Source organism: Nomascus leucogenys, chromosome 1a (assembly GCF_006542625.1).
Source record: "Nomascus leucogenys isolate Asia chromosome 1a, Asia_NLE_v1, whole genome shotgun sequence".
In the NCBI taxonomy this organism is placed as follows: domain Eukaryota; kingdom Metazoa; phylum Chordata; class Mammalia; order Primates; family Hylobatidae; genus Nomascus; species Nomascus leucogenys.
Window position 1 is genome coordinate 35,931,268 of NC_044381.1, and position 9,542 is coordinate 35,940,809.

The following is a 9,542-nucleotide window of genomic DNA, read 5'->3' on the forward strand; positions in this document are numbered from 1 at the left end:
GATGTCAACTGGAGAGAGAGGAGCAACAGAGGCAGAGAGAGACACACTGAGAGAAGCACTCACAGAGACTGAGAGGGAGACAGAAACAGAGATAAAGAGAAGCACACCCAGTGACAGAGATAGAGACAGAGAGAGAGAGAAATAGACAGAAATATTCAGAGAAAGAGACAGAGTCAGAGAGACAGAGAGAGAGAGATGCAGCAGACATTTTTTTCCTTTGCATGGAGGCATCTTTCGTCATTGTTGCAGGGTAAGATGCAGAACATGTCATTAAATTAGAGATACTATTGTTTCATCCTAACGTGCTTTCATCTGCCTAATTAAATACCGTGCACAAACCCCCAACTATTGTGATCGAACAATTCCCACAAAGTCAAGATTACAAAAAGGGCACAAGACTAGTAATTATGCCAAGTGTTGTTCGCCTTCCGAGGGTGCCTATGATTAAGCCATTTAGAGGGATCTTGTGGAATAAAGGTGGATGCCCTTCATGAAGTCTGAGACCAGAGAACTGGAGCTGCAGGATCGGTTAGCCTGACAGCCGTGGGGACACAGGCCTCTGAGGTGGGTAAAATCACATTTCTTAATGATGGCAAGAATAAGAACCACAGCTACTCTTTTTTGAGGACTTTCTTAGACCGGGCACTGGGCTAAGCTTTTTCTGTACCCATTTTTTATCCTCACAGAGAAGCCAATTGTATAGATGTTATCCCATTTCAACAGATGAGGAAACGGAGGCTAGGAGTGGTAAGGGGACTTGCTCCAGGTCACACAGACTGCAGGTAGTGGGGGCATCACTGGGTGCAGATCTGTCCGGCTGTACGTCCACTCCGGCCATGATTCTTCCATCACTGCCTGTGGCCTTGTTCTGACTCCACAGTGAGCCTGTCTCTGCTGTGACTTTAGTGTTGGGTTTCCTGAAGCTTTTTTTTGTGTGCCAACAAATGGCCTGGGTCTCCTGCATTCACTAGAGGAGAGGTTAGGATTCCCAGGATCGTGACTCGAGAGGATCTAATCAGAGAATCAAGGCCAAAGAAATCCCTTTAGGGACCCAAGTTCTCTGACTGTGCAGGAGGTTCCCTCTCCCTTGTCATTCCTTCTGCTGAATCTTGGTATTTTTGTGTGATCCACAGCAATGTCTCTAATGCGTATGCTTTCATTATGATTCCAACAAGTGCAAAAATGTGACTATGAAAATAAAATCAGAAACCTTAGAGGTACTTGGGGCTCCCAGTCATTCAGTGTCCCTGCTCTCCCAGGCTGCATTTGCATCTCCTTGTCTAGACATCCTCAACTCCTTTTAGGATTCTCTCCCTTCACTTCTCATGCTGCCTTTCCTTTCTCTGGGCCCCATTTCCCCACCCCTCCTGACCCTCACCTCCTTCAGGGAGCAGCTGGGTCTGGCTTTCCTTGGTACCCCCGAGCACCCAACCCAGAGCTGGCACCCGGTGCATGTTTGGTTTGTGGCATAGTTTAGCATTCATTCACACGCACATTTGACAGAAACTTGCGATCATCCATCATCATAAAGAGAATTTATCATGGTGGATTGGGAAGTTATTTAAATGCAATGCAGCAGGCAGCTAGGAAAATTCTAGGTCTCATTTACACCTTCAGAATGTGAATGGAGGAGAGTGGTTAGAACTGATGTGCAGTACCTGGGGAAGCCTGGAATGTAGATATTTAAAGTGAAATACACTGTCCAAGGGATTGCGATTCATGGTTCTGCATTTTGAGGGCAGAGAAATTGACAAATGCCTAAATCAGAAACTTTAGTTTTAAAATGTGGAAAATATATTCATACATCAGTACCTCACTTATCCAGAGAACACAGATCCAGTCACTTCATCTATCCAAAACCCAGCTGACTCTGCAGGTCTCTAAACTGCCAAAGTAGAAGACTTTTCTTTCTTTTTTTTTTTTTCTTGAGACGGAGTCTCACTGTCGCTCAGACTGGAGTGCAGTGGCGCAATCTTGGCCTACTGCCACCTCCACCTCCTGGGTTCAAGCGATTCTCCTGCCTCAGCCTCCTGAGTAGCAGGAATTACAGGCATGCACCACCATGCCCAGCTAATTTTTGTATTTTTAGTAGAGAAGGGGTTTCACCATGTTGGCCAGGCTGGTATTGAACTCCTGACCTCAAATGATCTACCTACCTCGGCCTCCCAAAGTGTTGGGATTACAGGCGTGAGGCACTGCATCCGGCCAACTTTTCTTAAGGCTCATTCGGTTAGTCTGGGAGCTCTGCCTGGGGCTTCTCTCAGTTCCTAGCTGCACTTGTGTTTTGCACTTTTCTTACCAGTTGTATTATCTTTAGTTTCCAGACTACAGCAAGTCAACCAATTAGGAACGAGTGTAGGGTTGATGGAGACAGCTGATGTAGGGTTGATAGCCAGCAGCAAGAAATGGCAGCTTACTGCCTGACCCAGAGGGTGAGAAAGGGAAGAAATGTCAAAGACCCTGAGGATTTGAAAAGCATGTTGGGAAATTAGGATGGAGGGCAGTGTAACACCCCATACCCTGTATCTTCCCCGGGGGCCACATGTGTTCCTGGCAGGTCCGTGGCTTGAAATTTATAACCGTTGGTTGGATTTGGTAAGTCATTTAACCTCTCTGAATCTCAGTTTCCTTATCTATAAGATGGAAATAGTAATTTATCAGCTTTCTATGTGTCAGACACTGTTCTTAGTTCTTTACATGTGTGAATTTAATTCTCACAATTTACCATGAAGGAAGTACTACTTATTAGCACTAAGCAGTTGAGGCACAAACAGGTGCAAACTTGCACAAGCTCACCTGGTTCATAGATGACAGAACCAGGATTGAGAGGCAGGCAGCCAGGCTCTGGAGTCACATTTCGGACTGTGGCTTTTGTTCTGGGAGCAATGACCCTCCCTCCCACATAGAGCTGTTTAGAAGGTGAAATTAAATATGTATCAAGGAGTCCAGCACAGTTCTGGGCACACACTGAGTGGCCTGGAAGAAAGGATCGGGGCTATGTACAGCACCATGTGTTTTTCGAGAGCAGGGAGTCGACACTGATTATTCCTGGAGGGTGAGATTGGAGGCAAGGGAAGTGGGGAGCAACTTGGCGCCTCCTGCTTTATCCATGACTGTATTGTTGGACTCTTCTAGAAGCACATGTTACCTTAGCAATTTCAAAACGTCCTGGGGGTGGGGAGGAGAAAGAATTTTGAACAATAAGGGCATGTCTAAAACCTGCAGCCATGTCTAAATTGCATTTTAAAAATTAGTCTGTCAAACATGGCTTAAGTTGGAGCACTTAATGATATACGCTTTATTGTGTAGAATTTCACTTCCCTGGAAGAGCTGATGTCTTTTCACTGGTCCGCTGTGAATGCCACCTGTTACTGTGCTGAGATGGGCTTGTGGTCCTCCCTCATTTCCTCAGTAAATCTCACACCAGGAGGACTTTCTGTGCCTCTGGGGTCTACATCTGGGCCATCCAGACCATCTGCATTGACCGTGTGCTCTGGCGTGTCCCACATCCTGCTAGGGGCTGGTGATTCAGGGGTGAGTTGGGTGGCATCCCTGCCTCAGGAGCCTATAAAGTGAGAGAGGCAGAGGTGGCCAGCCAGCCCAGGGCTGACCTGAGGTTGTCCCTGAGTGGGGGCATTTCTTCTCATGGAAGGATCCATCAGAGTGGTGTGTCAGCTGAACAGAGGGAGGTGAAGAATTTTGATTGAAAAGGCTACAGGACAGAGAAGCTGTTCCAGGTTGAGAGAACAACAGGCAGAGGGAAGGTTAATATACCCTGAAAGTCTGTTTCTGGGCAACAGCATCACTGAGACCTGTGTTAAAAAGAGCCAGCACCTGGATGAATTGAGTTTACAGTCTCCGTTTGTGGTCAAGTTCTATAGGGTTGATCTTCACGTATGTCTGTCTCTCTCCCTCCCTCCCTCCCCAAAGCATCTTTTTATCCTTCTCCATTCCCATTTCCCCACTTCTTCCCTCCACAGAAACAACAGCTATCTAGAAGTTAGTTCTATTTTTCCCATCTCTATTGTTATATCTTACTGCAGATGTACATGTCCATAAACAATCTATAGTATTTTTAAGCTTTATGTAAACATCATACTATATATAACATTCTATAACCCATTTTGTTTTACTCATTTTAGTTTTCTATTTACTTACTTTAGTTTTTTGAGACACCGTTTCACTCTTGTTGCCCAGGCTGGAATGCATTGGCACGACCTTGGCTCACCTCAACCTCTGCCTCCCAGGGTCAAGCAATTCTCCTGCCTCAGCCTCCCGAGTAGCTGGGATTTACAGGTGTGCACCACCATGCCCAGCTAATTTTTGTATTATCAGTAGAGGTGGGGTTTCACCATGTTGACTAGGCTGGTCTCGAACTTCTGACCTCAGGTGATCCACCTGCCTTAGCCTCCCAAAGTGCTTGGATTACAGGCGTGAGCCACCGCACCCAGCCTAGTTTGTCTTTTAATAGGTGGTTTTAATTGGTTTATATTTATTGTGATTGGTGATATATTTCTACTCTCTTATTTTGAGTGTTCCTTCTACCACTTCCCCTTTTTCCTCTGCTGATGTGGTTATATCCTTAACACTTTAGCATATATCCTAAATTAATTTCCCTTTTCTACTCAAATCTAATGCTATTCAATATCATTCTCCTTTACTGAATCTGATGAGAATTGTAATCACGCCTCACAACCCACTAATACCTCTTCTATCATTGTTTCCTAGAATTTTGGTTCCAAAAATGTTCATTGTTATTATTTTCGTGTTGCAGTTAGTAGCACATTAACTTTGCCAACACATTTTCCTAATGCTTTTGCTCGCCACTGTTTTTTGTGCCCTATTCCTTCTTCTAAGTTCCCTTTTCTGGCTGAGTTCATTCTCAAGTTGTACTTAGCGCATATGGTGAGTGCCAAGGATGGTCAACGCTCTTAATATTTGGATGTCTTAAAATGTCTCTGTTTTCCTCTCACTTTTGAATACTGCTTTAGCAGAGTTCAGAATTCCAGGCATGCAGTTATTTCCATGCAGGATTTGTCTTTTGGGTCTCTTGTTGCTGAAGAGATATCTGCTGTCCGTCCAGTTATTGACACCTTAGAACTACTGTCTTTTTCCAGTAACTCTTGAGGCCTATGCCTGGAACAGGCTTCCTCTCACTTTTATCATATTCTTTTCTTCTGTCATATTCTTATCATATTCTTTTGAATCCAGCCCAGATTCAAAAGGTGGAAAAGTAGACTCTACCCTTTTTTTTTTTTCCCCGAGACAGGGTCTTCTTCCATCACCGAGGCTGGAGTGTAGTGGTAAAATCATGGCTCACTGTAACCTCAATCTACTGGGCTCAAGCGATTCTTGTGCCTCAGCCTCCTGATTAGCTGGGACTACAGGTGCGTACCACCATGCCTGGCTAATTTTTAAAATGTTTATAGAGATTGGGTCTCATTATGTTGCCCAGGCTGGTCTCGAACTCACAGCTTCAAGCGATCCTCCCACCTTGGCCTCCCAAGGTGTTGGAATTATAGGCATGAGCTGGTCATGGGTGCCAACTCACCTTTTGATGGTAGGAGATTCAAAGACATTCCAAAGGCTATGGATATAGGAAGGGGTGAGTAACTGGCCATGTTTGCATTCCATCTGTCACTGTTTTCCACCTTGTCCTGCCATCCAGAACGCGCAGCTTCCTGTGGGCTGAGGCAGCAGGTAGCAATTGGTAGAACTTCATCCCAGCTTTCCTCTAGAGCAGAGGAAGCCCTTCTCTACCTGCTCTGCTCCAACCGTTTGCTTAAAATAGTGAGCTTGACTGTAGTTCTCTTTTGCATTGATTGTGGCTCTGGCCCCCGCCTTTACTTGGGCGTGCTATGAGTCTCTGTTACCCCAGAGAATTCTCAATGCCAGGCACCTCTGTCTGTATTGCACTCAGAGCCCATCAAGCCTGCAGCCTCATCTCCACTTACCATGTTGTGGTTTTTTTTTCCCCCCTGAGAATTTTATTTTTGAGTAATGCTATGTCTTTAAATTTTCTATTTTTATATTTCAGCTATCATTGCTGTGTGTTTGTTACAGCAAGGAGGAGGAGACCTCAAAATGTGAATTTAATTTGCAATACCACCTTGGCTGGGATTCTTTTGTTTACTTTCTTCATAAAACAGTGCTTGTCACATTCTCCAGGAAACAGATGAGGCTGTGACAGCACATTAGAATGTACATAACTGTGATATTGAGAACAAAAGCGCAGACTCTCTGGGTTAGGAGGGGACCCCTAGTGCTTGAATCCCTCCTAAGCCTGTCACACAGGTGAGCATCTAACACCTGGACACCTCCAGGGCTGGCTGACTGGCCACCTTTCCGTTGCATCCAAGCATAGCCCTGGCTTTGAAAAAAATGTCGTTATTCTCCAGCTGGTGCCTGCCTCCCTGTAGCTTTCTGCCCCAGCCCCCATATCCTAGTTCTAGTCCTTTCCTCTGGAACCAAACACACCGCATCTGTGCTCTCTGCATCTGAGAGCCCATCAGTGCTGTGTAGGCCATGCTGGGCCTGAGGGGGCCCTTCTACTGGCTGAACAGCTACAGGCTCTGCAGCCAAAACTCATGGGATATAATTGGCTGTCCTCTCTCCAGACTGGCAGACTCTGGGGACACTCTGCAGGTGGTCCCTTCTCTTTTCCTGGGCAGGGACCAGATAGAGCCTCGAAGATGGGTTTGGATAGACCAGCCAGAAACGGAGCAGGCCTCTTCTCTACCTCCTTGATTCTGGAATGAATCATTCTCCTGGTGTAGCCTCCAGCTATGTTGTGAGATGAACTCACATGGCTCCTCGGTCAATTGCCATTCATTCATTCACTCCTTGGGTGCATCAGGGAAGCAGTGCTGAACAAGGCTGCCATGGAACATGGGGTCTAGTGAGGCAGACAGATGTAGTGTGACCACAGCCATGAGGGCAAAGTACACGGTGGTGGGAGTGTGCGTGGCTGGGGAACCTACACAGAATTGGGGAGGCTTTTCTAAGAAAGTGGTGTGGGCTCTGAAGAGCACTTTCTCGTTTTCTTAACATTTCCAAATCCAGATTCTCAAGAGAGAAAGTCTCTTCCTTGCCAGCTCATTTTTCCTGGGCCTGCAAGGTTATGGGTCAGCAGCTAGCCTAAGGCTTGGGTTTACATACCTTGTCCAGTTAGCTATGCCTGGGATATATGAATCTTCCAATTTCATTCATTCATTCATTCATTCATTCATTCATTCCTCGGGTGCACTTGGGATGTGATGAAGGAATCCATAGCAGTTTTCATTGTTGGAGAAGCTCAAATAGGAAAGAAGCTCAAGTAGGAAATAGGTAGGGCAGGGATGGGATGGGGTGACAGTAAGTGTGGTGGCTCCATGGCTGAAGGAGACATGCAACTACAAGGGACTGTGACTGAAGCCTAAGACACCAGGGTAAGCAAGGGACAAGGTAGGCAGTGGAAGTGGCAGCGGCCATGCCATGCAGGGCCTTACAGGGTGGGAGGCGGGGGGTGGCATTGATCTTTATCCCAATCTTTATCTCGGGCTGGTGTTGGGGGCTGAGGAGCCCATTGTTGGGTGGAAGTAGCCCAGTTGGGAGAGGACAGGATGGTGGTTCTGTAGGCAGCGGGGAGGAAAGACCTCCCTGGACAGAGGGAGACTTGAGAAAGCAGTGGAAGGTGGGGAGAGCGATGTCAAGGAGGCCCCTTTCTTGTTTGTTTGTTTGTTTTTGAGACAGAGCCTCATTCTTTCACCCAGGCTGGAGTGCAATGGTGCTATCTCTGCTCACTGCAACCTTTGCCTCCTGGGCTCAAGCAAGTCTCCTGCCTCAGCTTCCTGAGTAACTGGGATTAAGGAGGCACCTTGTATTTGCTTCCTGTGGCTGCCAGAACAAATTGCCACAAACAAGGTGGCTGAAAACAGCACACTTTTTTTTTTTCTCACAGTCCTAGAGGCCAGAAGTCTAAAATCAAGGTCTTGGCAGGGCCAGGCTCTCTCTGGAGCTCCTGGGGGAAAACCAATCCTTCTGTGCCTCTCCCTGCTTTTAGTGACTGTTGGCATTCCCTGACTCGGGTCTGCATGGTTCCAATCTCTGCCTCCCTGGTCACATTGTCTTCTCTCTTCTGCCTGTCTAGTCTATTTCTGCCTCACTCATGAGATTTATAGCCTACCTGGATATTACAGGATAAGCTCCTCCTCTCAAAAGCCTTCACTAAATCACATTTTTTCCATGTAAGGTAATATTACCTCTTTTACCATAGAAGGCAGCATTCACAGTTCTAGGAGTTAGAGCATGGATGCATATTTTTGCAGGCTGCCTTTCAGCCAGGACAGTGCTAAGGACCTGACTATAGAATTGAGCCCTCACGTAGTGCAGGCTGTGGGCCAGGCTCTGTGTCCTGACTGCTCCAGATGGGTTGACTCATTTTAAACCTCATGAAATAGGCACTATTGTCATCCTCTCTTTGTAGGCAGGAAACTGAGGCTCAGAGAGGTTAAATGGGCCCACTGTCACGCCACCAGGAAGCCACCAACTGGGAGCTGAGTCCAGGCAGCAGTTTCTGGAGCCCTTGGCAGGCTGCACTGCCTTCCTAGGCCGGACGGATGGAGGATGGGTGCTGTTCACTAAAATGAGGCATCTGGGAGAGGGGCTCAGGGAGGACAGGAGTTTGGTTTGGGGCATGGTGAGCCACAGCCCCTGACATCCACATGCTTCTATGTCCCCTTCATTGCCAAGTGCAGCCTCCGTGTCTGGGTTTCTGACCTTGGCCATGGCCCCTCTGCCCTTTTGGCTTGTGGAAACAGCCTCCCAGTGCTTCGATGGCAAGCCCTCTTCAGAACCACTAGCGCCACTGCCCAGTGTCCTGGCCCTGAGCCTGGGTTTGGAGCCCTCAGTGTCCGCACAAACTGAGTAGGGTAGCAGACGGGGCATCACAATCACTTTGAGGACGTAAGGGCTGTGCCACTGGCACCCAAGGAACCTGGAGCCCAGCTCTGCCCCAGGCCACTCCCAGCAGCCCCACCCTTCTGAGGGGGCCAAAAGCTGGAGGCCCTTAGCACCATCTCGCCTGAACCACGCCTTGCTCACTGCCAAAAACCCACCTTGGAGCCCTGCCCTTCAACCAGTCTTGCCACTCATTGCTTAGGGCTTAGGGCTCAGCCCACCCAGATGGGTTATAGCTGGGAGGGGTTAGCTGCTTTGTTATGTGGAAAAATCACCCAATGAAATGTCAGGAGACCATTCCCACTCCTCCCCCACGTTCACTTGAAATATGGGCATGCTTTGGATTTCATAGATGGAAGGGAAAGGGCATTGGAGGTGCAAGAAACTCCGGGGAGGTGAGGAGCAAAGGCACAGAAGTGGGAAAAGATAAATTCTGCTTGGGAAATGCCAGCTGCAAGATGACTGTGATGTAGGGCACCTGAGGTGGGTAATGGAGGGGCTGGAAGAGGGGAGTGAGGGCAGAATTCAGGCTGTCTGGGATGCCAGTCTGTAAGAGATGGAACAATGGTTTTATAAGAAATGATTCTATGTCAATTGCAGAGATT

General features: G+C 47.5%; 1 protein-coding gene across 1 annotated transcript in view; it reads left to right on the forward strand.

Moving 5' to 3' along the window:
• Nucleotides 1-9,542, forward strand: part of GABBR2 (gamma-aminobutyric acid type B receptor subunit 2) — a 414,624-nt gene that overhangs the window by 95,965 nt on the left and 309,117 nt on the right. The window lies entirely within an intron of this gene.